The sequence below is a fragment of the Amia ocellicauda genome, unplaced genomic scaffold, assembly GCF_036373705.1.
Source record: "Amia ocellicauda isolate fAmiCal2 unplaced genomic scaffold, fAmiCal2.hap1 HAP1_SCAFFOLD_92, whole genome shotgun sequence".
NCBI classification, from domain to species: Eukaryota; Metazoa; Chordata; class Actinopteri; order Amiiformes; family Amiidae; genus Amia; species Amia ocellicauda.
In genome coordinates this window covers 229127-253273 of record NW_027103017.1, presented here as the reverse complement: position 1 = coordinate 253273, position 24147 = coordinate 229127, and the positions used below count along the sequence as shown (strand labels likewise).

At 45.9% G+C, this 24147-nt stretch overlaps 3 non-coding genes and 65 pseudogenes across 3 annotated transcripts; all 68 read right to left on the bottom strand.

The window, feature by feature from the left end:
* Positions 1 to 1136: 1136 nt before the first annotated feature.
* On the bottom strand, positions 1137 to 1255 carry LOC136745534 (uncharacterized; annotated as a pseudogene).
* A 209-nt stretch (positions 1256 to 1464) lies between these two features.
* On the bottom strand, positions 1465 to 1583 carry LOC136745439 (uncharacterized; annotated as a pseudogene).
* Positions 1584 to 1799: 216 nt separating this feature from the next.
* LOC136745715 (uncharacterized) lies at positions 1800 to 1918 on the bottom strand (annotated as a pseudogene).
* A 213-nt stretch (positions 1919 to 2131) lies between these two features.
* LOC136745499 (uncharacterized) lies at positions 2132 to 2250 on the bottom strand (annotated as a pseudogene).
* Positions 2251 to 2465: 215 nt separating this feature from the next.
* Positions 2466 to 2584, bottom strand: LOC136745557 (uncharacterized; annotated as a pseudogene).
* Positions 2585 to 2800: 216 nt separating this feature from the next.
* LOC136745679 (uncharacterized) lies at positions 2801 to 2919 on the bottom strand (annotated as a pseudogene).
* A 215-nt stretch (positions 2920 to 3134) lies between these two features.
* Positions 3135 to 3253, bottom strand: LOC136745584 (uncharacterized; annotated as a pseudogene).
* A 213-nt stretch (positions 3254 to 3466) lies between these two features.
* LOC136745707 (uncharacterized) lies at positions 3467 to 3585 on the bottom strand (annotated as a pseudogene).
* Positions 3586 to 3799: 214 nt separating this feature from the next.
* On the bottom strand, positions 3800 to 3918 carry LOC136745683 (uncharacterized; annotated as a pseudogene).
* Positions 3919 to 4134: 216 nt separating this feature from the next.
* On the bottom strand, positions 4135 to 4253 carry LOC136745678 (uncharacterized; annotated as a pseudogene).
* Positions 4254 to 4468: 215 nt separating this feature from the next.
* On the bottom strand, positions 4469 to 4587 carry LOC136745583 (uncharacterized; annotated as a pseudogene).
* Positions 4588 to 4801: 214 nt separating this feature from the next.
* Positions 4802 to 4920, bottom strand: LOC136745671 (uncharacterized; annotated as a pseudogene).
* Positions 4921 to 5134: 214 nt separating this feature from the next.
* LOC136745682 (uncharacterized) lies at positions 5135 to 5253 on the bottom strand (annotated as a pseudogene).
* A 216-nt stretch (positions 5254 to 5469) lies between these two features.
* On the bottom strand, positions 5470 to 5588 carry LOC136745718 (uncharacterized; annotated as a pseudogene).
* Positions 5589 to 5803: 215 nt separating this feature from the next.
* LOC136745582 (uncharacterized) lies at positions 5804 to 5922 on the bottom strand (annotated as a pseudogene).
* Positions 5923 to 6135: 213 nt separating this feature from the next.
* LOC136745670 (uncharacterized) lies at positions 6136 to 6254 on the bottom strand (annotated as a pseudogene).
* A 214-nt stretch (positions 6255 to 6468) lies between these two features.
* Positions 6469 to 6587, bottom strand: LOC136745681 (uncharacterized; annotated as a pseudogene).
* A 216-nt stretch (positions 6588 to 6803) lies between these two features.
* Positions 6804 to 6922, bottom strand: LOC136745677 (uncharacterized; annotated as a pseudogene).
* A 215-nt stretch (positions 6923 to 7137) lies between these two features.
* On the bottom strand, positions 7138 to 7256 carry LOC136745580 (uncharacterized; annotated as a pseudogene).
* Positions 7257 to 7469: 213 nt separating this feature from the next.
* LOC136745669 (uncharacterized) lies at positions 7470 to 7588 on the bottom strand (annotated as a pseudogene).
* A 214-nt stretch (positions 7589 to 7802) lies between these two features.
* On the bottom strand, positions 7803 to 7921 carry LOC136745680 (uncharacterized; annotated as a pseudogene).
* A 216-nt stretch (positions 7922 to 8137) lies between these two features.
* Positions 8138 to 8256, bottom strand: LOC136745676 (uncharacterized; annotated as a pseudogene).
* A 215-nt stretch (positions 8257 to 8471) lies between these two features.
* Positions 8472 to 8590, bottom strand: LOC136745667 (uncharacterized; annotated as a pseudogene).
* Positions 8591 to 8806: 216 nt separating this feature from the next.
* LOC136745705 (uncharacterized) lies at positions 8807 to 8925 on the bottom strand (annotated as a pseudogene).
* Positions 8926 to 9138: 213 nt separating this feature from the next.
* On the bottom strand, positions 9139 to 9257 carry LOC136745695 (uncharacterized; annotated as a pseudogene).
* Positions 9258 to 9471: 214 nt separating this feature from the next.
* LOC136745467 (uncharacterized) lies at positions 9472 to 9590 on the bottom strand (annotated as a pseudogene).
* Positions 9591 to 9804: 214 nt separating this feature from the next.
* LOC136745563 (uncharacterized) lies at positions 9805 to 9923 on the bottom strand (annotated as a pseudogene).
* A 216-nt stretch (positions 9924 to 10139) lies between these two features.
* Positions 10140 to 10258, bottom strand: LOC136745597 (uncharacterized; annotated as a pseudogene).
* A 214-nt stretch (positions 10259 to 10472) lies between these two features.
* Positions 10473 to 10591, bottom strand: LOC136745498 (uncharacterized; annotated as a pseudogene).
* A 214-nt stretch (positions 10592 to 10805) lies between these two features.
* On the bottom strand, positions 10806 to 10924 carry LOC136745686 (uncharacterized; annotated as a pseudogene).
* Positions 10925 to 11137: 213 nt separating this feature from the next.
* Positions 11138 to 11256, bottom strand: LOC136745694 (uncharacterized; annotated as a pseudogene).
* Positions 11257 to 11470: 214 nt separating this feature from the next.
* LOC136745501 (uncharacterized) lies at positions 11471 to 11589 on the bottom strand (annotated as a pseudogene).
* A 214-nt stretch (positions 11590 to 11803) lies between these two features.
* On the bottom strand, positions 11804 to 11922 carry LOC136745562 (uncharacterized; annotated as a pseudogene).
* Positions 11923 to 12138: 216 nt separating this feature from the next.
* LOC136745596 (uncharacterized) lies at positions 12139 to 12257 on the bottom strand (annotated as a pseudogene).
* A 214-nt stretch (positions 12258 to 12471) lies between these two features.
* On the bottom strand, positions 12472 to 12590 carry LOC136745497 (uncharacterized; annotated as a pseudogene).
* A 214-nt stretch (positions 12591 to 12804) lies between these two features.
* Positions 12805 to 12923, bottom strand: LOC136745684 (uncharacterized; annotated as a pseudogene).
* A 216-nt stretch (positions 12924 to 13139) lies between these two features.
* On the bottom strand, positions 13140 to 13258 carry LOC136745738 (5S ribosomal RNA). Its single transcript, XR_010816170.1, has one exon. It is a non-coding gene; the product is annotated as a 5S ribosomal RNA (ribosomal RNA).
* A 216-nt stretch (positions 13259 to 13474) lies between these two features.
* LOC136745528 (uncharacterized) lies at positions 13475 to 13593 on the bottom strand (annotated as a pseudogene).
* Positions 13594 to 13811: 218 nt separating this feature from the next.
* LOC136745414 (uncharacterized) lies at positions 13812 to 13930 on the bottom strand (annotated as a pseudogene).
* Positions 13931 to 14148: 218 nt separating this feature from the next.
* Positions 14149 to 14267, bottom strand: LOC136745546 (uncharacterized; annotated as a pseudogene).
* A 209-nt stretch (positions 14268 to 14476) lies between these two features.
* Positions 14477 to 14595, bottom strand: LOC136745493 (uncharacterized; annotated as a pseudogene).
* A 558-nt stretch (positions 14596 to 15153) lies between these two features.
* Positions 15154 to 15272, bottom strand: LOC136745472 (uncharacterized; annotated as a pseudogene).
* A 216-nt stretch (positions 15273 to 15488) lies between these two features.
* On the bottom strand, positions 15489 to 15607 carry LOC136745634 (uncharacterized; annotated as a pseudogene).
* A 223-nt stretch (positions 15608 to 15830) lies between these two features.
* Positions 15831 to 15949, bottom strand: LOC136745706 (uncharacterized; annotated as a pseudogene).
* A 223-nt stretch (positions 15950 to 16172) lies between these two features.
* LOC136745530 (uncharacterized) lies at positions 16173 to 16291 on the bottom strand (annotated as a pseudogene).
* A 218-nt stretch (positions 16292 to 16509) lies between these two features.
* On the bottom strand, positions 16510 to 16628 carry LOC136745594 (uncharacterized; annotated as a pseudogene).
* Positions 16629 to 16837: 209 nt separating this feature from the next.
* LOC136745447 (uncharacterized) lies at positions 16838 to 16956 on the bottom strand (annotated as a pseudogene).
* Positions 16957 to 17182: 226 nt separating this feature from the next.
* Positions 17183 to 17301, bottom strand: LOC136745526 (uncharacterized; annotated as a pseudogene).
* Positions 17302 to 17510: 209 nt separating this feature from the next.
* On the bottom strand, positions 17511 to 17629 carry LOC136745454 (5S ribosomal RNA). Its single transcript, XR_010816131.1, has one exon. It is a non-coding gene; the product is annotated as a 5S ribosomal RNA (ribosomal RNA).
* Positions 17630 to 17847: 218 nt separating this feature from the next.
* Positions 17848 to 17966, bottom strand: LOC136745553 (uncharacterized; annotated as a pseudogene).
* A 223-nt stretch (positions 17967 to 18189) lies between these two features.
* LOC136745529 (uncharacterized) lies at positions 18190 to 18308 on the bottom strand (annotated as a pseudogene).
* A 225-nt stretch (positions 18309 to 18533) lies between these two features.
* LOC136745427 (uncharacterized) lies at positions 18534 to 18652 on the bottom strand (annotated as a pseudogene).
* Positions 18653 to 18860: 208 nt separating this feature from the next.
* LOC136745555 (uncharacterized) lies at positions 18861 to 18979 on the bottom strand (annotated as a pseudogene).
* Positions 18980 to 19196: 217 nt separating this feature from the next.
* LOC136745510 (uncharacterized) lies at positions 19197 to 19315 on the bottom strand (annotated as a pseudogene).
* A 222-nt stretch (positions 19316 to 19537) lies between these two features.
* Positions 19538 to 19656, bottom strand: LOC136745672 (uncharacterized; annotated as a pseudogene).
* A 216-nt stretch (positions 19657 to 19872) lies between these two features.
* LOC136745713 (uncharacterized) lies at positions 19873 to 19991 on the bottom strand (annotated as a pseudogene).
* Positions 19992 to 20205: 214 nt separating this feature from the next.
* LOC136745610 (uncharacterized) lies at positions 20206 to 20325 on the bottom strand (annotated as a pseudogene).
* A 223-nt stretch (positions 20326 to 20548) lies between these two features.
* LOC136745538 (uncharacterized) lies at positions 20549 to 20667 on the bottom strand (annotated as a pseudogene).
* Positions 20668 to 20887: 220 nt separating this feature from the next.
* On the bottom strand, positions 20888 to 21006 carry LOC136745470 (uncharacterized; annotated as a pseudogene).
* A 224-nt stretch (positions 21007 to 21230) lies between these two features.
* Positions 21231 to 21349, bottom strand: LOC136745602 (uncharacterized; annotated as a pseudogene).
* Positions 21350 to 21565: 216 nt separating this feature from the next.
* On the bottom strand, positions 21566 to 21684 carry LOC136745590 (uncharacterized; annotated as a pseudogene).
* Positions 21685 to 21899: 215 nt separating this feature from the next.
* Positions 21900 to 22018, bottom strand: LOC136745449 (uncharacterized; annotated as a pseudogene).
* Positions 22019 to 22240: 222 nt separating this feature from the next.
* LOC136745565 (uncharacterized) lies at positions 22241 to 22359 on the bottom strand (annotated as a pseudogene).
* A 221-nt stretch (positions 22360 to 22580) lies between these two features.
* On the bottom strand, positions 22581 to 22699 carry LOC136745473 (uncharacterized; annotated as a pseudogene).
* A 218-nt stretch (positions 22700 to 22917) lies between these two features.
* On the bottom strand, positions 22918 to 23036 carry LOC136745462 (uncharacterized; annotated as a pseudogene).
* Positions 23037 to 23262: 226 nt separating this feature from the next.
* On the bottom strand, positions 23263 to 23381 carry LOC136745603 (uncharacterized; annotated as a pseudogene).
* Positions 23382 to 23591: 210 nt separating this feature from the next.
* Positions 23592 to 23710, bottom strand: LOC136745405 (5S ribosomal RNA). Its single transcript, XR_010816122.1, has one exon. It is a non-coding gene; the product is annotated as a 5S ribosomal RNA (ribosomal RNA).
* Positions 23711 to 23929: 219 nt separating this feature from the next.
* LOC136745494 (uncharacterized) lies at positions 23930 to 24048 on the bottom strand (annotated as a pseudogene).
* Positions 24049 to 24147: the final 99 nt, after the last annotated feature.

Here is a 24147-nt window from a genome sequence, read left to right as displayed (position 1 = left end):
GAGTTTCTGGTTCAGGTGAGAGAGAGAGAGAGAGAAAGACTGTCCGCTGTTCCTTATAGTCTGTCAGATCAGTAGGTGATTGGTCCCTGAGTTCTTGAGATTGGATTTCGGTTTCAGCCCCCAGTGTCCTATTGGAGGGAGGCTTTATTTATGACTGATGTCAATCCATGCCATCTTTTGGAAATGCCGGTTGGCCTGGGTTCGTAGCTCTATGTCGGGATTTCGGCTCTCATCCACTTCAAAGAGTTTTTATCACCTACAGGCCCCTTTCTCCAGACATCTCATAGCAGAATTCCAAACTATTTGGCCTCTTCTCGGTGCCATCCTCCCCAAAACTGTCACTTTGATGCAAACCAGTTCCAAGCTGATGAGCTAAGGAAATCTGATAACTTTGGGGGGGGAGAGGTCTTCTTTAGATCAGTGCTTCAGCTCAGAGCCCAAATGCTCTTATCCAAATACACCCAACATAACGCTACATATGTATGTATGTATGTATATATGTGTAGAAGGAAAATTAGAAATTATTTTCTTACACCTGTTTTTCTCTCTTGTATACTTAAGAAAGATACGGTCAAGCTAGAAGGTCAGCCCAGAAGATAGTTTGATTTCTGTTTGTTATTTACGATGAGAACCTTGGAGACATTGTCAAACGGTATGACCTATGTGCCTGTTCCCTAAAACCATGTGTTGACCTATGAACTCTGTTCTATAATGATATATGTTCAGCTTAGTTAGCCTTTAAGATAACATTATAATGACTTTCTAGCATGTATGGATGTATGTATGTATGTATATATATATATATATATATATATATATATGTATGTATGTATGTCCAATTGCTTTGACAATACAAATGAATTGAATTGAGAGGAAGAGAGAGAGAGAGAGAGAGAGAGAAAAAGAGAGAGAGAGACAGACAGACAGACAGCTCAGCGATGACATCACGAGCCTCTCTCAGCTGACTGCTATGACATCACAGAGCACGTACATTCCGTTGCTTGTCGTCTGTCAACCACTCAGTCACTGCTAGCCAGACTGTCCCTAAGACAAAGTGTACAATACTTCAATTATATCTCCTCCAGACAGATAAAGAGTATTAAGAGCTACGATGAAGTTACCCAGGAGACGTAAAAAGCTTGCATCACCTGGTATTTCCTGGAGGTCACCCATCCAAGTACTAACCAGGCCCTGGCCCGTTTAGTTTCCAAGGTCTGACGAGATCGGGCAGGTTCAGGACGGTGTGGCCGCAAGCCGAGATGCCTGGCTGCATGATGTCTCTTAAAGGCTGACGGGTGTTGACGGAACTTCCAGCAAATAAAAAAAGAAAAATGGAGGGAAAAATATCAGTTCAGCAAAGGGTGTTGAAAGTAGCCGGGTACGTGTACATTTCTTCAATTATATCTCCTCCAGACAGAAAGAGAGTATTAAGATCTACGATGATGTTACCCAGGAGACATATAAAGCTTGCAGCACCTGGTATTTCCAGGAGGTCACCCATCCAAGTGCTGACCAGGCCCTGCCCTGTTTAGCTTCCGAGATCTGATGAGATCGGTCGCGTTCAGGACGGCGTGGCCGCAAGCCGAGAGGCCTGGCAGCATGATGTCTCTTAAAGGCGGGCGGGTTTTGACGGACCTTCCAGCAAAAAAAAAAAGAAAAAAGAAAAATGGAGGGAAAAATATCAGTGCAGCAAAGGGTGTTGAAAGTTGCCGGGTACGTGTACATTTCTTCAATTGTATCTTCTCCTGACAGAAAGAGAGTATTAAGAGCTACGATGAAGTTACCCAGGAGACGTAAAAAGCTTGCAGTACCTAGTTTTTCCAGGAGGTCACCAATCCAAATACTGACCAGGTCCTGCCACATTTTGCTTCCTAGATCTGACAAGATCGGGCGCGTTCAGGACGGTGTGGCCGCAAGCCAAAAAGCCTGGCTGCATGATGTCTCTTAAAGGCTGGCGGGTATTGACGGAACTTCCAGCAAAAAAAAAAAAAAAGAAAAACGGAGGGAAAAATATCAGTGCAGCAAAGGATGTTGAAAGTAGCCGGGTACGTGTACAATTCTTCAATTATATCTCCTCCAGACTGAAAGAGAGTATTAAGAGCTACGATGAAGTTACACAGGATAAGTAAAAAGCTTGCATCACCTGGTATTTCCAGGAGGTCACCCATCCAAGTACTAACCAGGCCCTGGCCCGTTTAGTTTCCAAGGTCTGACGAGATCGGGCGCGTTCAGGACGGTGTGGCCGCAAGCCAAGAGGCCTGGCTGCATGATGTCTCTAAATGGCTGGAGGGTATTGACAGAACTTCCAGCAAAAAAAAATGAAAAAAGAAAAATGGAGGGAGAAATATCCGTGCAGCAAAGGGTGTTAAAAGTAGCCGGGTACGTGTACAATACTTCAATTATATCTCCTCCAGACAGAAAAAGAGAATGAAGAGCTATGATAAAGTTACCCAGGAGACGTAAAAAGCTTGCAGCACCAGGTATTTCCACGAGTTCTCACATTCAAGTACTGACCAGGCCCTGCCCCGTTTAGCTTCCGAGATCTGATGAGATCGGGCGCATTCAGGACAATGTGTCCGCATGCCAAGAGGCTTGGCTGCATGATGTCTCTTAAAGGCTGGAGGATATTGACGGAACTTCCAGCAAAATAATGAAGAAAAAATAACAATGGAGGGAAAAATATCAGTGCAGCAAAGGGTGTTGAAAGTAACCGGGTACCTGTACAATACTTCAAATATATCTCCTCCAGACAGAAAGAGAGTATTAAGAGCTACGATAAAGTTACCCAGCAGACGTAAAAAGCTGGCAGCACCTGGTATTTCCAGGAGATCTCCCATCCAAGTACTGACCAGGTCCTGCCCCGTTTCGTTTCCGAGATCTGACGAGATCGGGCGCGTTCAGGTCTGTGTGTCCGCAAGCCGAGATGCCTGGTTGCATGATGTCTCTTAAAGGCTGGCGGATATTGATGGAACTTCCAGAAAAAATAAAAAATAAAAAGAAAAATGGCGGGAAAAATATCAGTGCAGCAAAGGGTGTTGAAAGTAGCCGGGTACGTGTACAAATCCTCAATTATAACACCTCCAGACAGAAAGAGAGTATTAAGAGCTACAATGAAGTTACTCAGGAGACTAAAAAGCTTGCAGCACCAGGTATTTCCAGGAGGTCTCCCATCCAAGTATTGACCAGGCCCTGCCCCGTTTAGCTTCCAAGATCTGACAAGATCGGGCACGTTCAGGACGGTGTGGACACAAGCCGAGAGGCCTGGCTGCATGATGTCTCTTAATGGTTGGCGGGTATTGACGGAACTTCCAGCAAAAAAAAAAAAAAAGAAAAACGGAGGGAAAAATATCAGTGCAGCAAAGGATGTTGAAAGTAGCCAGGTACGTGTACAATACTTCAATTATATCTCCTCCAGACAGAAAGAGAGTATTAAGAGCTACGATAAAGTTACCCAGGAGACGTAAAAAGCTTACAGAACCAGGTATTTCCAGGAGGTCCCACATTCAAGTAATGACCAGGCCCTGCCCCGTTTAGCTTCCGAGATCTGACGAGATGGGGTGCGTTCAGGACGGTGTGGTTGCAAGCCAAGAGGCCTGGCTGCATGATGTCTCTAAATGGCTGGAGGGTATTGACAGAACTTCCAGCAAAAAAAAATGAAAAAAGAAAAATGGAGGGAGAAATATCCGTGCAGCAAAGGGTGTTAAAAGTAGCCGGGTACGTGTACAATACTTCAATTATATCTCCTCCAGACAGAAAGAGAGTATAAAGAGCTACGATGAAGTTACCCAGGAGACGTAAAAGCTTGCAGCACCAGGTATTTCTAGGAGGTCTCACATTCAAGTACTGACCAGGTCCTGCCCCGTTTAGCTTCCGAGATCTGATGAGTTCGGGCGCGTTCAGGACAATGTGTCCGCATGCCAAGAGGCCTGGCTGCATGATGTCTCTTAAAGGCTGGAGGATATTGACGGAACTTCCAGCAAAATAATGAAGAAAAAATAACAATGGAGGGAAAAATATCAGTGCAGCAAAGGGTGTTGAAAGTAACCGGGTACCTGTACAATACTTCAATTATATCTCCTCCAGACTGAAAGAGAGTATTAAGAGCTACGATAAAGTTACCCAGCAGACGTAAAAAGCTGGCAGCACCTGGTATTTCCAGGAGATCTCCCATCCAAGTACTGACCAGGTCCTGCCCCGTTTCGTTTCCGAGATCTGACGAGATCGGGCGCGTTCAGGTCTGTGTGTCCGCAAGCCGAGATGCCTGGTTGCATGATGTCTCTTAAAGGCTGGCGGATATTGATGGAACTTCCAGAAAAAATAAAAAATAAAAAGAAAAATGGCGGGAAAAATATCAGTGCAGCAAAGGGTGTTGAAAGTAGCCGGGTACGTGTACAAATCCTCAATTATAACACCTCCAGACAGAAAGAGAGTATTAAGAGCTACAATGAAGTTACTCAGGAGACTAAAAAGCTTGCAGCACCAGGTATTTCCAGGAGGTCTCCCATCCAAGTATTGACCAGGCCCTGCCCCGTTTAGCTTCCAAGATCTGACAAGATCGGGCACGTTCAGGACGGTGTGGACACAAGCCGAGAGGCCTGGCTGCATGATGTCTCTTAATGGTTGGCGGGTATTGACGGAACTTCCAGCAAAAAAAAAAAAAAAAGAAAAACGGAGGGAAAAATATCAGTGCAGCAAAGGATGTTGAAAGTAGCCAGGTACGTGTACAATACTTCAATTATATCTCCTCCAGACAGAAAGAGAGTATTAAGAGCTACGATAAAGTTACCCAGGAGACGTAAAAAGCTTGCAGAACCAGGTATTTCCAGGAGGTCCCACATTCAAGTAATGACCAGGCCCTGCCCCGTTTAGCTTCCGAGATCTGACGAGATGGGGTGCGTTCAGGACGGTGTGGTTGCAAGCCAAGAGGCCTGGCTGCATGATGTCTCTAAATGGCTGGAGGGTATTGACAGAACTTCCAGCAAAAAAAAATGAAAAAAGAAAAATGGAGGGAGAAATATCCGTGCAGCAAAGGGTGTTAAAAGTAGCCGGGTACGTGTACAATACTTCAATTATATCTCCTCCAGACAGAAAGAGAGTATAAAGAGCTACGATGAAGTTACCCAGGAGACGTAAAAGCTTGCAGCACCAGGTATTTCTAGGAGGTCTCACATTCAAGTACTGACCAGGTCCTGCCCCGTTTAGCTTCCGAGATCTGATGAGTTCGGGCGCGTTCAGGACAATGTGTCCGCATGCCAAGAGGCCTGGCTGCATGATGTCTCTTAAAGGCTGGAGGATATTGACGGAACTTCCAGCAAAATAATGAAGAAAAAATAACAATGGAGGGAAAAATATCAGTGCAGCAAAGGGTGTTGAAAGTAACCGGGTACCTGTACAATACTTCAATTATATCTCCTCCAGACTGAAAGAGAGTATTAAGAGCTACGATAAAGTTACCCAGCAGACGTAAAAAGCTGGCAGCACCTGGTATTTCCAGGAGATCTCCCATCCAAGTACTGACCAGGTCCTGCCCCGTTTCGTTTCCGAGATCTGACAAGATCGGGCGCGTTCAGGTCTGTGTGTCCGCAAGCCGAGATGCCTGGTTGCATGATGTCTCTTAAAGGCTGGCGGATATTGATGGAACTTCCAGAAAAAATAAAAAATAAAAAGAAAAATGGCGGGAAAAATATCAGTGCAGCAAAGGGTGTTGAAAGTAGCCGGGTACGTGTACAAATCCTCAATTATAACACCTCCAGACAGAAAGAGAGTATTAAGAGCTACAATGAAGTTACTCAGGAGACTAAAAAGCTTGCAGCACCAGGTATTTCCAGGAGGTCTCCCATCCAAGTATTGACCAGGCCCTGCCCCGTTTAGCTTCCAAGATCTGACAAGATCGGGCACGTTCAGGACGGTGTGGACACAAGCCGAGAGGCCTGGCTGCATGATGTCTCTTAATGGTTGGCGGGTATTGACGGAACTTCCAGCAAAAAAAAAAAAAAAGAAAAACGGAGGGAAAAATATCAGTGCAGCAAAGGATGTTGAAAGTAGCCAGGTACGTGTACAATACTTCAATTATATCTCCTCCAGACAGAAAGAGAGTATTAAGAGCTACGATAAAGTTACCCAGGAGACGTAAAAAGCTTGCAGAACCAGGTATTTCCAGGAGGTCCCACATTCAAGTAATGACCAGGCCCTGCCCCGTTTAGCTTCCGAGATCTGACGAGATGGGGTGCGTTCAGGACGGTGTGGTTGCAAGCCAAGAGGCCTGGCTGCATGATGTCTCTAAATGGCTGGAGGGTATTGACAGAACTTCCAGCAAAAAAAAATGAAAAAAGAAAAATGGAGGGAGAAATATCCGTGCAGCAAAGGGTGTTAAAAGTAGCCGGGTACGTGTACAATACTTCAATTATATCTCCTCCAGACAGAAAGAGAGTATAAAGAGCTACGATGAAGTTACCCAGGAGACGTAAAAGCTTGCAGCACCAGGTATTTCTAGGAGGTCTCACATTCAAGTACTGACCAGGTCCTGCCCCGTTTAGCTTCCGAGATCTGATGAGTTCGGGCGCGTTCAGGACAATGTGTCCGCATGCCAAGAGGCCTGGCTGCATGATGTCTCTTAAAGGCTGGAGGATATTGACGGAACTTCCAGCAAAATAATGAAGAAAAAATAACAATGGAGGGAAAAATATCAGTGCAGCAAAGGGTGTTGAAAGTAACCGGGTACCTGTACAATACTTCAATTATATCTCCTCCAGACTGAAAGAGAGTATTAAGAGCTACGATAAAGTTACCCAGCAGACGTAAAAAGCTGGCAGCACCTGGTATTTCCAGGAGATCTCCCATCCAAGTACTGACCAGGTCCTGCCCCGTTTCGTTTCCGAGATCTGACGAGATCGGGCGCGTTCAGGTCTGTGTGTCCGCAAGCCGAGATGCCTGGTTGCATGATGTCTCTTAAAGGCTGGCGGATATTGATGGAACTTCCAGAAAAAATAAAAAATAAAAAGAAAAATGGCGGGAAAAATATCAGTGCAGCAAAGGGTGTTGAAAGTAGCCGGGTACGTGTACAAATCCTCAATTATAACACCTCCAGACAGAAAGAGAGTATTAAGAGCTACAATGAAGTTACTCAGGAGACTAAAAAGCTTGCAGCACCAGGTATTTCCAGGAGGTCTCCCATCCAAGTATTGACCAGGCCCTGCCCCGTTTAGCTTCCAAGATCTGACAAGATCGGGCACGTTCAGGACGGTGTGGACACAAGCCGAGAGGCCTGGCTGCATGATGTCTCTTAATGGTTGGCGGGTATTGACGGAACTTCCAGCAAAAAAAAAAAAAAAGAAAAACGGAGGGAAAAATATCAGTGCAGCAAAGGATGTTGAAAGTAGCCAGGTACGTGTACAATACTTCAATTATATCTCCTCCAGACAGAAAGAGAGTATTAAGAGCTACGATAAAGTTACCCAGGAGACGTAAAAAGCTTGCAGAACCAGGTATTTCCAGGAGGTCCCACATTCAAGTAATGACCAGGCCCTGCCCCGTTTAGCTTCCGAGATCTGACGAGATGGGGTGCGTTCAGGACGGTGTGGTTGCAAGCCAAGAGGCCTGGCTGCATGATGTCTCTAAATGGCTGGAGAGTATTGACAGAACTTCCAGCAAAAAAAAATGAAAAAAGAAAAATGGAGGGAGAAATATCCGTGCAGCAAAGGGTGTTAAAAGTAGCCGGGTACGTGTACAATACTTCAATTATATCTCCTCCAGACAGAAAGAGACTATAAAGAGCTACGATGAAGTTACCCAGGAGACGTAAAAGCTTGCAGCACCAGGTATTTCTAGGAGGTCTCACATTCAAGTACTGACCAGGTCCTGCCCCGTTTAGCTTCCGAGATCTGATGAGTTCGGGCGCGTTCAGGACAATGTGTCCGCATGCCAAGAGGCCTGGCTGCATGATGTCTCTTAAAGGCTGGAGGATATTGACGGAACTTCCAGCAAAATAATGAAGAAAAAATAACAATGGAGGGAAAAATATCAGTGCAGCAAAGGGTGTTGAAAGTAACCGGGTACCTGTACAATACTTCAATTATATCTCCTCCAGACTGAAAGAGAGTATTAAGAGCTACGATAAAGTTACCCAGCAGACGTAAAAAGCTGGCAGCACCTGGTATTTCCAGGAGATCTCCCATCCAAGTACTGACCAGGTCCTGCCCCGTTTCGTTTCCGAGATCTGACGAGATCGGGCGCGTTCAGGTCTGTGTGTCCGCAAGCCGAGATGCCTGGTTGCATGATGTCTCTTAAAGGCTGGCGGATATTGATGGAACTTCCAGAAAAAATAAAAAATAAAAAGAAGAATGGCGGGAAAAATATCAGTGCAGCAAAGGGTGTTGAAAGTAGCCGGGTACGTGTACAAATCCTCAATTATAACACCTCCAGACAGAAAGAGAGTATTAAGAGCTACAATGAAGTTACTCAGGAGACTAAAAAGCTTGCAGCACCAGGTATTTCCAGGAGGTCTCCCATCCAAGTATTGACCAGGCCCTGCCCCGTTTAGCTTCCAAGATCTGACAAGATCGGGCACGTTCAGGTCTGTGTGTCCGCAAGCCTAGAGAGCTGGCTGCATGATGTCTCTTAAAGGCTGGAGGGTATTGACGGAACTTCCGGCCAAAAAAAAAAGAAAAAAGAAAAATGGAGGGAAAAATATCAGTGCATCAAAGGGTGTTGAAAGTAGCCGGGTACGTGTACAATTCTTCAATTATATCTCCTCCAGACTGAAAGAGAGTATTACGAGCTACGATGAAGTTACCCAAGAGACGTATAAAGCTTGCAGCACCTGGTATTTCCAGAAGGTCACCCATCCAAGTACTGACCAGGACCTGCCCCGTTCAGCTTACGCGATCTGACGAGATCGAGCGCGTTCAGGACGGTGTGGACAGAAGCCGAGAGGCCTGGCTGCATGATGTCTCTTAATGGTTGGCGGGTATTGACGGAACTTCCAGCAAAAAAAAAAAAAAAGAAAAACGGAGGGAAAAATATCAGTGCAGCAAAGGATGTTGAAAGTAGCCAGGTACGTGTACAATACTTCAATTATATCTCCTCCACACAGAAAGAGAGTATTAAGAGCTACGATAAAGTTACCCAGGAGACGTAAAAAGCTTGCAGAACCAGGTATTTCCAGGAGGTCCCACATTCAAGTAATGACCAGGCCCTGCCCCGTTTAGCTTCCGAGATCTGACGAGATGGGGCGCGTTCAGGACGGTGTGGTTGCAAGCCAAGAGGCCTGGCTGTATGATGTCTCTTAAAGGCTGGAGGGTATTGATGGAACTTCCAGCAAAAAAAAAAAAAAAAGAAAAACGGAGGGAAAAATATCAGTGCAGCAAAGGGTGTTGAAAGTAGCCGGGTACGTGTACAATTCTTCAATTATATCTCCTCCAGACTGAAAGAGAGTATTAAGAGCTACGATGAAGTTACACAGGATACGTAAAAAGCTTGCTTCACCTGGTATTTCCAGGAGGTCACCCATCCAAGTACTAACCAGGCCCTGTCCCGTTTAGTTTCCAAGGTCTGACGAGATCGGGCACGTTCAGGACGGTGTGGCCGCAAGCCAAGAGGTCTGGCTGCATGATGTCTCTAAATGGCTGGAGGGTATTGACAGAACTTCCAGCAAAAAAAAATGAAAAAAGAAAAATGGAGGGAAAAATATCAGTGCAGCAAAGGGTGTTAAAAGTAGCCGGGTACGTGTACAATACTTCAATTATATCTCCTCCAGACAGAAAGAGAGTATAAAGAGCTACGATGAAGTTACCCAGGAGACTAAAAAGCTTGCAGCACCAGGTATTTCCAGGAGGTCTCCCATCCAAGTATTGACCAGGCCCTGCCCCGTTTAGCTTCCAAGATCTGACAAGATTGGGCACGTTCAGGTCAGTGTGGCCGCAAGCCTAGAGAGCTGGCTGCATGATGTCTCTTAAAGGCTGGAGGGTATTGACGGAACTTCCGGCAAAAAAAAAAAGAAAAAAGAAAAATGGAGGGAAAAATATCAGTGCAGCAAAGGGTGTTGAAAGTAGCCGGGTACGTGTACAATTCTTCAATTATATCTCCTCCAGACTGAAAGAGAGTATTACGAGCTACGATGAAGTTACCCAAGAGACGTATAAAGCTTGCAGCACCTGGTATCTCCAGAAGGTCACCCATCCAAGTACTGATCAGGACCTGCCCCGTTTAGCTTCCGAGATCTGACGAGATGGGGCGCGTTCAGGACGGTGTGGTTGCAAGCCAAGAGGCCTGGCTGTATGATGTCTCTTAAAGGCTGGAGGGTATTGATGGAACTTCCAGCAAAAAAAAAAAAAAAAGAAAAACGGAGGGAAAAATATCAGTGCAGCAAAGGGTGTTGAAAGTAGCCGGGTACGTGTACAATTCTTCAATTATATCTCCTCCAGACTGAAAGAGAGTATTAAGAGCTACGATGAAGTTACACAGGATACGTAAAAAGCTTGCATCACCTGGTATTTCCAGGAGGTCACCCATCCAAGTACTAACCAGGCCCTGGCCCGTTTAGTTTCCAAGGTCTGACGAGATCGGGCGCGTTCAGGACGGTGTGGCCGCAAGCCAAGAGGCCTGGCTGCATGATGTCTCTAAATGGCTGGAGGGTATTGACAGAACTTCCAGCAAAAAAAAATGAAAAAAGAAAAATGGAGGGAAAAATATCAGTGCAGCAAAGGGTGTTAAAAGTAGCCGGGTACGTGTACAATACTTCAATTATATCTCCTCCAGACAGAAAGAGAGTATAAAGAGCTACGATGAAGTTACCCAGGAGACGTAAAAGCTTGCAGCACCAGGTTTTTCTAGGAGGTCTCACATTCAAGTACTGACCAGGTCCTGCCCCGTTTAGCTTCCGAGATCTGATGAGTTCGGGCGCGTTCAGGACAATGTGTCCGCATGCCAAGAGGCCAGGCTGCATGATGTCTCTTAAAGGCTGGCGGGTATTGACGGAACTTCCAGCAAAAAAAAAAAAAAAGAAAAACGGAGGGAAAAATATCAGTGCAGCAAAGGATGTTGAAAGTAGCCAGGTACGTGTACAATACTTCAATTATATCTCCTCTACACAGAAAGAGAGTATTAAGAGCTACGATAAAGTTACCCAGGAGACGTTAAAAGCTTGCAGAACCAGGTATTTCCAGGAGGTCCCACATTCAAGTAATGACCAGGCCCTGCCCCGTTTAGCTTCCGAGATCTGACGAGATGGGGCGCGTTCAGGACGGTGTGGTTGCAAGCCAAGAGGCCTGGCTGTATGATGTCTCTTAAAGGCTGGAGGGTATTGATGGAACTTCCAGCAAAAAAAAAAAAAAAAGAAAAACGGAGGGAAAAATATCAGTGCAGCAAAGGGTGTTGAAAGTAGCCGGGTACGTGTACAATTCTTCAATTATATCTCCTCCAGACTGAAAGAGAGTATTAAGAGCTACGATGAAGTTACACAGGATACGTAAAAAGCTTGCTTCACCTGGTATTTCCAGGAGGTCACCCATCCAAGTACTAACCAGGCCCTGTCCCGTTTAGTTTCCAAGGTCTGACGAGATCGGGCGCGTTCAGGACGGTGTGGCCGCAAGCCAAGAGGTCTGGCTGCATGATGTCTCTAAATGGCTGGAGGGTATTGACAGAACTTCCAGCAAAAAAAAATGAAAAAAGAAAAATGGAGGGAAAAATATCAGTGCAGCAAAGGGTGTTAAAAGTAGCCGGGTACGTGTACAATACTTCAATTATATCTCCTCCAGACAGAAAGAGAGTATAAAGAGCTACGATGAAGTTACCCAGGAGACTAAAAAGCTTGCAGCACCAGGTATTTCCAGGAGGTCTCCCATCCAAGTATTGACCAGGCCCTGCCCCGTTTAGCTTCCAAGATCTGACAAGATTGGGCACGTTCAGGTCAGTGTGGCCGCAAGCCTAGAGAGCTGGCTGCATGATGTCTCTTAAAGGCTGGAGGGTATTGACGGAACTTCCGGCAAAAAAAAAAAGAAAAAAGAAAAATGGAGGGAAAAATATCAGTGCAGCAAAGGGTGTTGAAAGTAGCCGGGTACGTGTACAATTCTTCAATTATATCTCCTCCAGACTGAAAGAGAGTATTACGAGCTACGATGAAGTTACCCAAGAGACGTATAAAGCTTGCAGCACCTGGTATCTCCAGAAGGTCACCCATCCAAGTACTGATCAGGACCTGCCCCGTTTAGCTTCCGAGATCTGACGAGATGGGGCGCGTTCAGGACGGTGTGGTTGCAAGCCAAGAGGCCTGGCTGTATGATGTCTCTTAAAGGCTGGAGGGTATTGATGGAACTTCCAGCAAAAAAAAAAAAAAAAGAAAAACGGAGGGAAAAATATCAGTGCAGCAAAGGGTGTTGAAAGTAGCCGGGTACGTGTACAATTCTTCAATTATATCTCCTCCAGACTGAAAGAGAGTATTAAGAGCTACGATGAAGTTACACAGGATACGTAAAAAGCTTGCATCACCTGGTATTTCCAGGAGGTCACCCATCCAAGTACTAACCAGGCCCTGGCCCGTTTAGTTTCCAAGGTCTGACGAGATCGGGCGCGTTCAGGACGGTGTGGCCGCAAGCCAAGAGGCCTGGCTGCATGATGTCTCTAAATGGCTGGAGGGTATTGACAGAACTTCCAGCAAAAAAAAATGAAAAAAGAAAAATGGAGGGAAAAATATCAGTGCAGCAAAGGGTGTTAAAAGTAGCCGGGTACGTGTACAATACTTCAATTATATCTCCTCCAGACAGAAAGAGAGTATAAAGAGCTACGATGAAGTTACCCAGGAGACGTAAAAGCTTGCAGCACCAGGTTTTTCTAGGAGGTCTCACATTCAAGTACTGACCAGGTCCTGCCCCGTTTAGCTTCCGAGATCTGATGAGTTCGGGCGCGTTCAGGACAATGTGTCCGCATGCCAAGAGGCCAGGCTGCATGATGTCTCTTAAAGGCTGGAGGGTATTGACGGAACTTCCAGCAAAATAAAAAAGAAAAAAGAAAAATGGAGGGAAAAATACCACTGCAGCAAAGGGTGTTGAAAGTAGCCGGGTACGTGTACAATTCTTCAATTATATCTCCTCCAGACAGAAATAGAGAATGAAGAGCTATGATAAAGTTACCCAGGAGACGTAAAAAGCTTGCAGCACCAGGTATTTCCACGAGTTCTCACATTCAAGTACTGACCAGGCCCTGCCCCGTTTAGCTTCCGAGATCTGATGAGATCGGGCGCGTTCAGGACGGTGTGGCCACAAGCCGAGACGCCTGGCTGCATGATGTCTCTTAAAGGCTGGAGGATATTGACGGAACTTCCAGCAAAATAATGAAGAAAAAAGAAAAATGGAGGGAAAAATATCTGTGCAGTAAAGGGTGTTGAAAGTAGCCGGGTACGTGTACAATTCTTCAATTATATCTCCTCCAGACTGAAAGAGAGTATTACGAGCTACGATGAAGTTACCCAAGAGACGTATAAAGCTTGCAGCACCTGGTATTTCCAGGAGGTCTCACATTCAAGTACTGACCAGGTCCTACCCCGTTTAGCTTCCGAGATCTGACGAGATCGGTCGCATTCAGGACGGTGTGGCCACAAGCCGAGACGCCTGGCTGCATGATGTCTCTTAAAGGTTGGCGGGTATTGACGGAACTTCCAGCAGAAAAAAAAAAAAGAAAAAGAAAAACGGAGGCAAAAATATCAGTGCAGCAAAGGGTGTTGAAAGTTGCCGTGTACGTGTACAATACTTCAATTATATCTCCTCCAGACAGAAAGAGAGTATTAAGAGCTACGATAAAGTTTCCCAGGAGAAGTAAAAAGCTTGCAGCACCTGGTATTTCCAGGAGGTCACCCATCCAAGTACAGACCAGGCACTGCCCCGTTTAGCTTCCGAGATCTGACGAGATCGGGCGCGTTCAGGACGGTGTGGCCGCAAACCTAGAGGCCTTGCTGCATGATGTCTCTAAAAGGCTGGCGGGTATTGACGGAACATCAAAAAAAAAAAAAAAAAAAAAATAGAAAAATGGAGGGAAAAATATCAGTGCAGCAATGGGTGTTGAAAGTAGCCGGGTACGTGTACAATACTTCAATTATATCTCCTCCAGACAGAAAGAGAGTATTAAGAGCTACGATAAACTTACCCAGCAGACGTAAAAAGCTTGCAGCACCTGGTATTTCCAGGAGGTCTCCCATCCAAGTACTGACCAGGCCCTGCCCCACTCAGTTTCCGAGATCTTACGAGATCGGACGCGTTCAGGACGGTGTGGCCGCAAGCCGAGATGCCTGGCTGCATGATGTCTCTTAAAGGCTGGCGGGTATTGACGGAACTGCCAGCAATAAAAAAAAATAGAAATGGAGGGAGAAATACCAGTGCAGCAAAGGGTGTTGAAAGTAGCCGGGTACATGTACAATACTTGAATTATATCTCCTCCAGACAGAAAGAAAGTATTAAGAGCTACGATGAAGTTACCCAGGAGACGTAAAAGCTTGCAGTACCAGGTATTTCCAGGAGGTCTCACATTCAAGTACTGACCAGGTCCTGCCCCGTTTAGCTTCCGAGATCTGACGAGATCGGGCGCGTTCAGGATGGTGTGGCCGCAAGCCGAGACGCCTGGCTGCATGATGTCTCTTAAAGGCTGGCGGGTATTGACGGAATTTCCAGCAAAAAAAAAAAAAAAAAAAAAAAAAGAAAAACGGAGGCAAAAATATCAGTGCAGCAAAGGGTGTTGAAAGTAGCCGGGTACGTGTACAATTCTTCAATTAAATCTCCTCCAGACAGAAAGAGAGTATTAAAAGCTACGACGAAGTTCCCCAGGTGACGAAAAAAGCTTGCAGCGCCTGGAATTTCCAGAAGGTCTCACATTCAAGTAATGACCAGGCCCTGCCCAGTTTCGCTTCCGAGAGCTGACGAGATGGGGCGCATTCAGGACGGTGTGGCCACAAGCCGAGATGCCTGAATGCATGATGTCTCTTAAAGGCTGCAGGGTATTGACGGAACTTCCAGCAAAAAAAAAAAGAAAAAAGAAAAATGGAGGGAAAAATATCTGTGCAGTAAAGGGTGTTGAAAGTAGCCGGGTACGTGTACAATTCTTCAATTAAATCTCCTCCAGACTGAAAGAGAGTATTAAGAGCTACGATAAAGTTACCCAGGAGACGTAAAAAGCTTGCAGCACCTGGTATTTCCAGGAGGTCACCCATCCAAGTACAGACCAGGCACTGCCCCGTTTAGCTTCCGAGATCTGACGAGATCAGGCGCATTCAGGACGGTGTGGCCACAAGCCGAGATGCCTGGCTGCATGATGTCTCTTAAAGGCTGGAGGGTATTGACGGAACTTCCAGCAAAAAAAAAAAGAAAAAAGAAAAATGGAGGGAAAAATATCTGTGCAGTAAAGGGTGTTGAAAGTAGCCGGGTACGTGTACAATTCTTCAATTAAATCTCGTCCAGACTGAAAGAGAGTATTAAGAGCTACGATGAAGTTACCCAGGAGACGTAAAAAGCTTGCAGCACCTGGTATTTCCAGGAGGTCAACAATCCAAGTACTGACCAGGCCCTGCCCCGTTTAGCTTCCGAGATCTGACTAGATTGGGGGCGTTTAGGACGGTGTGGCCGCAAGCCAAGAGGCCCGGCTGCATGATGTCTCTTAAAGGCTGGCGGGTATTGACGGAACTTCCAGCAAATAAAAAAAAATAAAGAAAAAAAGAAAAACGGAGGGAAAAAAATCAGTGCCGCAAAGGGTGTTGAAAGTAGCCAGGTACGTGTACAATTCTTCAATTAAATCTCCTCCAGACAGAAAGAGAGTATTAAAAGCTACGACGAAGTTCCCCAGTTGACGAAAAAAGCTTGCAGCGCCTGGAATTTCCAGAAGGTCTCACATTCAAGTAATGACCAGGCCCTGCCCAGTTTAGCTTCCGAGAGCTGACGAGATGGGGCGCATTCAGGACGGTGTGGCCACAAGCCGAGATGCCTGGCTGCATGATGTCTCTTAAAGGTTGGCGGGTATTGACGGAACTTCCAGCAGAAAAAATAAATAATAATAAAAATAAAAAAATTGATGGAAAAATATCAGTGCAGCAAAGGGTGTTGACAGTAGCTGGGTACGTGTACAATACTTCAATTATATCTCCTCCAGACAGAAAGAGAGTATTAAGAGCTACGATAAAGTTACCCAGGAGACGTAAAAGCTTGCAGCACCAGGTATTTCCAGGAGGTCTCACATTCAAGTACTGACCAGGTCTTGCCCCGTTTAGCTTCCGAGATCTGATGAGATCGGGCGCGTTCAGGACGGTGTGGCCGCAAACCTAGAGGCCTGGCTGCATGATGTCTCTAAAAGGCTGGCGGGTATTGACGGAACATCAAAGAAAAAAAAAAAAAAAAAATAGAAAAATGGAGGGAAAAATATCAGTGCAGCAATGGGTGTTGAAAGTAGCCGGGTACGTGTACAATACTTCAATTATATCTCTTCCAGACAGAAAGAGAGTATTAAGAGCTACGATAAACTTACCCAGGAGACGTAAAAAGCTTGCAGCACCTGGTATTTCCAGGAGGTCTCCCATCCAATTACTGACCAGGCCCTGCCCCACTCAGTTTCCGAGATCTTACGAGATCGGACGCGTTCAGGACGGTGTGGCAGCAAGCCGAGATGCCTGGCTGCATGATGTCTCTTAAAGGCTGGCGGGTATTGACGGAACTGCCAGCAATAAAAAAAAATAGAAATGGAGGGAGAAATACCAGTGCAGCAAAGGGTGTTGAAAGTAGCCGGGTACGTGTACAATACTTGAATTATATCTCCTCCAGACAGAAAGAGAGTATTAAGAGCTACGATAAAGTTACCCAGGAGACGTAAAAGCTTGCAGCACCAGGTATTTCCAGGAGGTCTCACATTCAAGTACTGACCAGGTCCTGCCCCGTTTAGCTTCCGAGATCTGACGAGATCGGGCGCGTTCAGGATGGTGTGGCCGCAAGCCGAGATGCCTGGCTGCATGATGTCTCTTAATGGCTGGCGGGTATTGACGGAACTTCCAGCAAAAAAAAAAAAAAAAAAAAAAGAAATAGAAAAATGGAGGGAAAAATATCAGTGCAGTAAAGGGTTTTGAAAGTAGCCGGGTACGTGTACAATTCTTCAATTATATCTCCTCCAGACAGAAAGAGAGTATTAAGAGCTACGATGAAGTTACCCAGGAGACGTAAAAAGCTTGCAGCACCTGGCATTTCCAGGAGGTCACCCATCCAAGTACTGACCAGGCCATGCCCCGTTTAAATTCCAAGATCTGATGAGATCGGGGGCGTTCAGGACGGTGTGGCTGCAAGCCAATAGGCCGGGCTGCATGATGTCTCTTATTGGTTGGCGGGTTTTGACGGAACATCCAGCAAAAAAAAAAAGAGAAATGGAGGGAGAAATAACAGTGCAGCAAAGGGTGTTCAAAGTAGCCGGGTACGTGTACAATTCTTCAATTATATCTCCTGCAGACAGAAAGAGAGTATTAAGAGCTACGATGAAGTTACCCAGGAGACGTAAAAAGCTTGCAGCACCTGGTATTTCTAGGAGGTCTCCCATCCAAGTACTGACCAGGCCCTGCCCCGTTTAGCTTCCGAGATCTGACGAGATCGGGCGCATTCAGGACGGTGTGGCCGCAAGCCGAGTTGCCTGGCTGCATGATGTCTCTTAAAGGCTGGCGGGTATTGACGGAACTTCCAGCAAAAAAAAAAAAAAAAAATAGAAAAATGGACGGAAAAATATCAGTGCAGCAAAGGCTGTTGAAAGTAGCCGGGTACGTGTACAATTCTTCAATTATATCTCCTGCAGACAGAAAGAGAGAATTAAGAGCTACGATGAAGTTACCCAGGAGACGTAAAAAGTTTGCAGCACCTCGTATTTCCAGAAGGTCACCCATAAAAGTACTGACCAGGCCCTGCCCCGTTTAAATTCCGAGATCTGACGAGATCGGGCGCGTTCAGGACGGTGTGGCCGCAAGCCAAGACGCCTGGCTGCATGATGTCTCTTAAAGGTTGGCGGGTATTGACGGAACTTCCAGCAGATAAAATAAATAATAATAAAAATTAAAAAATTGATGGAAAAATATCAGTGCAGCAAAGGGTGTTGACAGTAGCTGGGTACGTGTACAATACTTCAATTATATCTCCTCCAGACAGAAAGAGAGTATTAAGAGCTACGATAAAGTTACCCAGGAGACGTAAAAGCTTGCAGCACCAGGTATTTCCAGGAGGTCTCACATTCAAGTACTGACCAGGTCTTGCCCCGTTTAGCTTCCGAGATCTGATGAGATCGGGCGCGTTCAGGACGGTGTGGCCGCAAACCTAGAGGCCTGGCTGCATGATGTCTCTTAATGGCTGGCGGGTATTGACGGAACTTCCAGCAAAAAAAAAAAAAAAAAAAAAGAAATAGAAAAATGGAGGGAAAAATATCAGTGCAGTAATGGGTTTTGAAAGTAGCCGGGTACGTGTACAATTCTTCAATTATATCTCCTCCAGACAGAAAGAGAGTATTTAGAGCTACGATGAAGTTACCCAGGAGACGTAAAAAGCTTGCAGCACCTGGCATTTCCAGGAGGTCACCCATCCAAGTACTGACCAGGCCCTGCCCCGTTTAAATTCCAAGATCTGATGAGATCGGGGGCGTTCAGGACGGTGTGGCTGCAAGCCAAGAGGCCGGGCTGCATGATGTCTCTTAATGGTTGGCGGGTTTTGACGGAACATCCAGCAAAAAAAAAAAGAGAAATGGAGGGAGAAATACCAGTGCAGCAAAGGGTGTTGAAAGTAGCCGGGATCGTGTACAATACTTGAATTATATCTCCTCCAGACAGAAAGAGAGTATTAAGAGCTACGATGAAGTTACCCAGGAGACGTAAAAGCTTGCAGCACCAGGTATTTCCAGGAGGTCTCACATTCAAGTACTGACCAGGTCCTGCCCCGTTTAGCTTCCGAGATCTGACGAGATCGGGCGCGTTCAGGACGGTGTGGCCGAAAGCCAAGAGGCCCGGCTGCATGATGTCTCTTTAGGCTGGTGGGTATTGACGGAACTTCCAGGAAAAAAAAAAAAAAAAAAAAGAAAAATGGAGGGAGAAATATCAGTGCAGCAAAGGCTGTTGAAAGTAGCCGGGTACGTGTACAATTCTTCAATAATATCTCCTCCAGACTGAAAGAGAGTATTAAGAGCTACGATGAAGTTACCCAGGAGACGTAAAAAGCTTGCAGCACCTGGTATTTCCAGGAGGTCACCCAACCAAGTACTGGCCAGACCCTGCCCCGTTCAGCTTCCGAGATCTGACAAGATCGGGCGCGTTCAGGACGGTGTGGCCGCAAGCCGAGAGGCCTGGCTGCATGATGTCTCTTAAAGGCTGGCGGGTATTGACGGAACTTCCAGCAAATAAAAAAAAAAAAAGAAAAAAAGAAAAACGGAGGGAAAAAATCAGTGCCGCAAAGGGTGTTGAAAGTAGCCAGGTACGTGTACAATTCTTCAATTAAATCTCCTCCAGACAGAAAGAGAGTATTAAAAGCTACGACGAAGTTCCCCAGGTGACGAAAAAAGCTTGCAGCGCCTGGAATTTCCAGAAGGTCTCACATTCAAGTAATGACCAGGCCCTGCCCAGTTTAGCTTCCGAGAGCTGACGAGATGGGGTGCGTTCAGGACGGTGTGGCCGCAAGCCAAGAGGCCTTGCTGCATGATGTCTCTTAAAGGCTGGCGGATATTGACGGAACTTCCAGAAAAAAGAAAAAAGAAAAAGAAAAATGGAGGGAAAAATATCAGTGCAGCAAAGGGTGTTGAAAGTAGCCGGGTACGTGTACAATTCTTCAATTATATATCCTCCAGACAGAAAGAGAGAATTAAGAGCTACGATGAAATTACCCAGGAGACGAAAAAAGCTTGCAGCGCATGGAATTTCCAGGAGGTCTCACACTCAATTAATGACCAGGCCCTGCCCAGTTTAGCTTCCGAGAGCTGACGAGATCGGACGCGTTCAGGACGGTGTGGCCGCAAGCCAAGAGGCCTGGCTGCATGATGTCTCTTAAAGGCTGGAGGGTATTGATGGAACTTCCTGCAAAAATCAATAGAAAAAAGAAAAATGGAAGAAAAAATATCAGTGCAGCAAAGGGTGTTGAAAGTAGCCGGGTACGTGTACAATTCTTCAATAATATCTCCTCCAGACAGAAAGAGTATTAAGAGCTACGATGAAGTTACCCAAGTGACGTAATAAGCTTGCAGCACCTGGTATTTCCAGGAGGTCTCTCATCCAAGTACTGATCAGGACCTGCCCCGTTTAGCTTCCGAGACCTGACGAGATCGGGCGCATTCAGGATGGTGTGGCACACAAGCCAAGACGCCTGGCTGCATGATGTCTCTTAAAGGTTGGCGGGTATTGACGGAACTTCCAGCAGAAAAAATAAATAATAATAAAAATAAAAAAATTGATGGAAAAATATCAGTGCAGCAAAGGGTGTTGACAGTAGCTGGGTACGTGTACAATACTTCAATTATATCTCCTAAAGACAGAAAGAGAGTATTAAGAGCTACGATAAAGTTACCCAGGAGACGTAAAAGCTTGCAGCACCAGGTATTTCCAGGTGGTCTCACATTCAAGTACTGACCAGGTCTTGCCCCGTTTAGCTTCCGAGATCAGATGAGATCGGGCGCGTTCAGGACGGTGTGGCCGCAAACCTAGAGGCCTGGCTGCATGATGTCTCTAAAAGGCTGGCGGATATTGACGGAACATCCAAGAAAAAAAAATAAAAAAAAAATAGAAAAATGGAGGGAAAAATATCAGTGCAGGAAAGGGTGTTGAATGTAGCCGGGTACGTGTACAATACTTCAATTATATCTCCTCCAGACAGAAAGAGAGTATTAAGAGCTACGATGAAGTTACCCAAGTGACGAAAAAAGCTTGCAGCACCTGGAAATTCCAGGAGGTCTCCCATGTAAGTACTGACCAGGCCCTGCCCCGTTTAGCTTCCGAGATCTGACGAGATCGGGCGCATTCAGGACGGTGTGGCCACAAGCCAAGACGCCTGGCTGCATGATGTCTCTTAAAGGTTGGCGGGTATTGACGGAACTTCCAGCAGAAAAATAAAATTAAAATTAAAATTAAAAAATGGATGGAAAAATATCAGTGCAGGAAAGGGTGTTGAAAGTAGCCGGGTACGTGTACAATTCTTCAATTATATCTCCTCCAGACAGAAAGAGAGTATTAAGAGCTACGATGAAGTTACCCAGGAGACGTAAAAAGCTTGCAGCACCTGGTATTTCTAGGAGTTCTCACATTCAAGTACTGACCAGGCCCTGCCCCGTTTAGCTTCCGAGATCTGATGAGTTCGGGCGCGTTCAGGACAATGTGTCCGCATGCCAAAAGGCCTGGCTGCATGATGTCTCTTAAAGGCTGGAGGGTATTGACGGAACTTCCAGCAAAATAAAGAAGAAAAAAGAAAAATGGAGGGAAAAATATCAGTGCAGCAAAGGCTGTTGAAAGTAGCCAGGTACGTGTACAATACTTCAATTATATCTCTCCCAGACAGATAGAGAGTATTAAGAGCTACGATGAAGTTACCCAGGAGACGTAAAAAGCTTTCAGTACCTGGTTTTTCCAGGAGGTCACCCATCCAAATACTGACCAGGCCCTGCCACGTTTTGCTTCCAAGATCTGACAAGATCGGGCGCGTTCAGGACGGTGTGGCCGCAAGCCAAGCGGCCTGACTGCATGATGTCTCTTAAAGGCTGGAGGGTATTGACAGAACTTCCAGCAAAAAAAAAAAAAAAAAGAAAAATGGAGGGAAAAATATCAGTGCAGCAAAGGCTGTTGAAAGTAGCAGGGTATGTGTAAAATTCCTCAATTATAACACCTCCAGACAGATAGAGAGTATTAAGAGCTACGATGAAGTTACCCAGGAGACGTAAAAAGCTTGCAGCACCAGGTATTTCCAGGAGGTCTCCCATCCAAGTACTGACCAGGCCCTGCCCCGTTTAGTTTCCGAGATCTGACGAGATCGGGCGCATTCAGTACGGTGTGGCCACAAGCCGAGAGTCCTGGCTGCATGATGTCTCTTAAAGACTGGCGGGTATTGACGGAACTTCCAGCAAAAAAAAAAGAAAAAAATAAATAGAAAAATGGAGGGAAAAATATCAGTGCAGCAAAGGGTGTTGAATGTAGCCGGTTACGTGAACAATTCTTCAATTATATCTCCTCCAGACAGAAAGAGAGTGTTAAGAGCTACGATAAAGTTACCCAAGTGACGATAAAAGCTTGCAGCACCTGCTATTTCCAGGAGGTAACCCATCCAAGTACTGACCAGGCCCTGCCCCGTTCAGCTTCCGAAATCTGACAAGATCGGGCGCGTTCAGGACGGTGTGGCCGCAAGCCGAGAGGCCTTGCTGCATGATGTCTCTTAAAGGCTGGCGGGTATTGACGGAACTTCCAGCAAATAAAAAAAAAAAAGAAAAAAAGAAAAACGGAGGGAAAAAATCAGTGCCGCAAAGGGTGTTGAAAGTAGCCAGGTACGTGTACAATTCTTCAATTATAACACCTCCAGACAGATAGAGAGTATTAAGAGCTACGATGAAGTTACCCAGGAGACGTAAAAAGCTTGCAGCACCAGGTATTTCCAGGAGGTCTCCCATCCAAGTACTGACCAGGCCCTGCCCCGTTTAGCTTCCGAGATCTGACGAGATGGGGCGCGTTCAGGACGGTGTGGTTGCAAGCCAAGAGGCCTGGCTGCATGATGTCTCTTAAACGCTGGAGGGAATTGATGGAATTTCCAGCAAGAAAAAAAAAAAAAAAAGAGAAAAATGGAGGGAAAAATATCAGTGCAGCAAAGGGTGTTGACAGTAGCTGGGTACGTGTACAATTCTTCAATTATATCTCCTCCAGACAGAAAGAGAGAATTAAGAGCTACGATAAAGTTACCCAGGAGACGTAAAAGCTTGCAGCACCAGGTATTTCCAGGAGGTCTCCCATCCAAGTACTGACCAGGTCCTGCCCCGTTTAGCTTCCGAGATCTTACGAATTCGGGCGCGTTCAGGACGGTGTGGCCGCAAGCCGAGAGGCCTGGCTGCATGATGTCTCTTAAAGGTTGGCGGGTATTGACGGAACTTCCAGCAAAAAAAAAAAAAAAAAAAAAAAAAAAAAGAAAAATGGATGGAAAAATATCAGTGCAGCAAAGGGTGTTGACAGTAGCTGGATACGTGTACAATACTTCAATTATATCTCCTCCAGACAGATAGGGAGTATTAAGAGCTACGATAAAGTTACCCAGGAGACGTAAAAGCTAGCAGCACCAGGTATTTCCAGGAGGTCTCACATTCATGTACTGACCAGGTCCTGCCCCGTTCAGCTTCCGAGATCTGACGAGATCGGGCGCGTTCAGGATGGTGTGGCCGCAAGCCGAGATGCCTGGCTGCATGATGTCTCTTAAAGGCTGGCGGGTATTGACGGAACTGCCAGCAAAAAAAAAAAAGAAAAATAGAGGGAAATATACCAGTGCAGCAAAGGGTGTTGAAAGTAGCCGGGTACGTGTACAATTCTTCAATTATATCTCCTGGAGACAAAAAGAGAGTATTAAGAGCTACGATGAAGTTACCCAGGAGACGTAAAAAGCTTGCAGCACCTGGTATTTCTAGGAGGTCTCCCATCCAAGTACTGACCAGGCCCTGCCCCGTTTAGTTTCCGAGATCTGACGAGATCGGGCGCATTCAGGACGGTGTGGCCACAAGCCGAAAGGCCTGGCTGCATGATGTCTCTTAAAGGTTGGCGGGTATTGACGGAACTGCCAGCAAAAAAAAAAGAAAAATAGAGGGAAAATGGAGGGAAAAATATCAGTGCAGCAAAGGCTGTTGAAAGTAGCCGGGTACGTATACAATTCCTCAATTATAACACCTCCAGACAGATAGAGAGTATTAAGAGCTACGATGAAGTTACCCAGGAGACGTAAAAAGCTTGCAGCACCAGGTATTTCCTGGAGGTCTCCCATCCAAGTACTGATCAGGCCCTGCCCCGTTTAGCTTCCGAGATCTGACGAGATCAGGCGCGTTCAGGACAATGTGGCCACAAGCCAAGAGGCCTGGCTGCATGATGTCTCTTAAAGGCTGGCGGGTATTGACGGAACTTCCAGCAAAAAAAAAAAAAAAGAAAAATGGAGGGAAAAATATCAG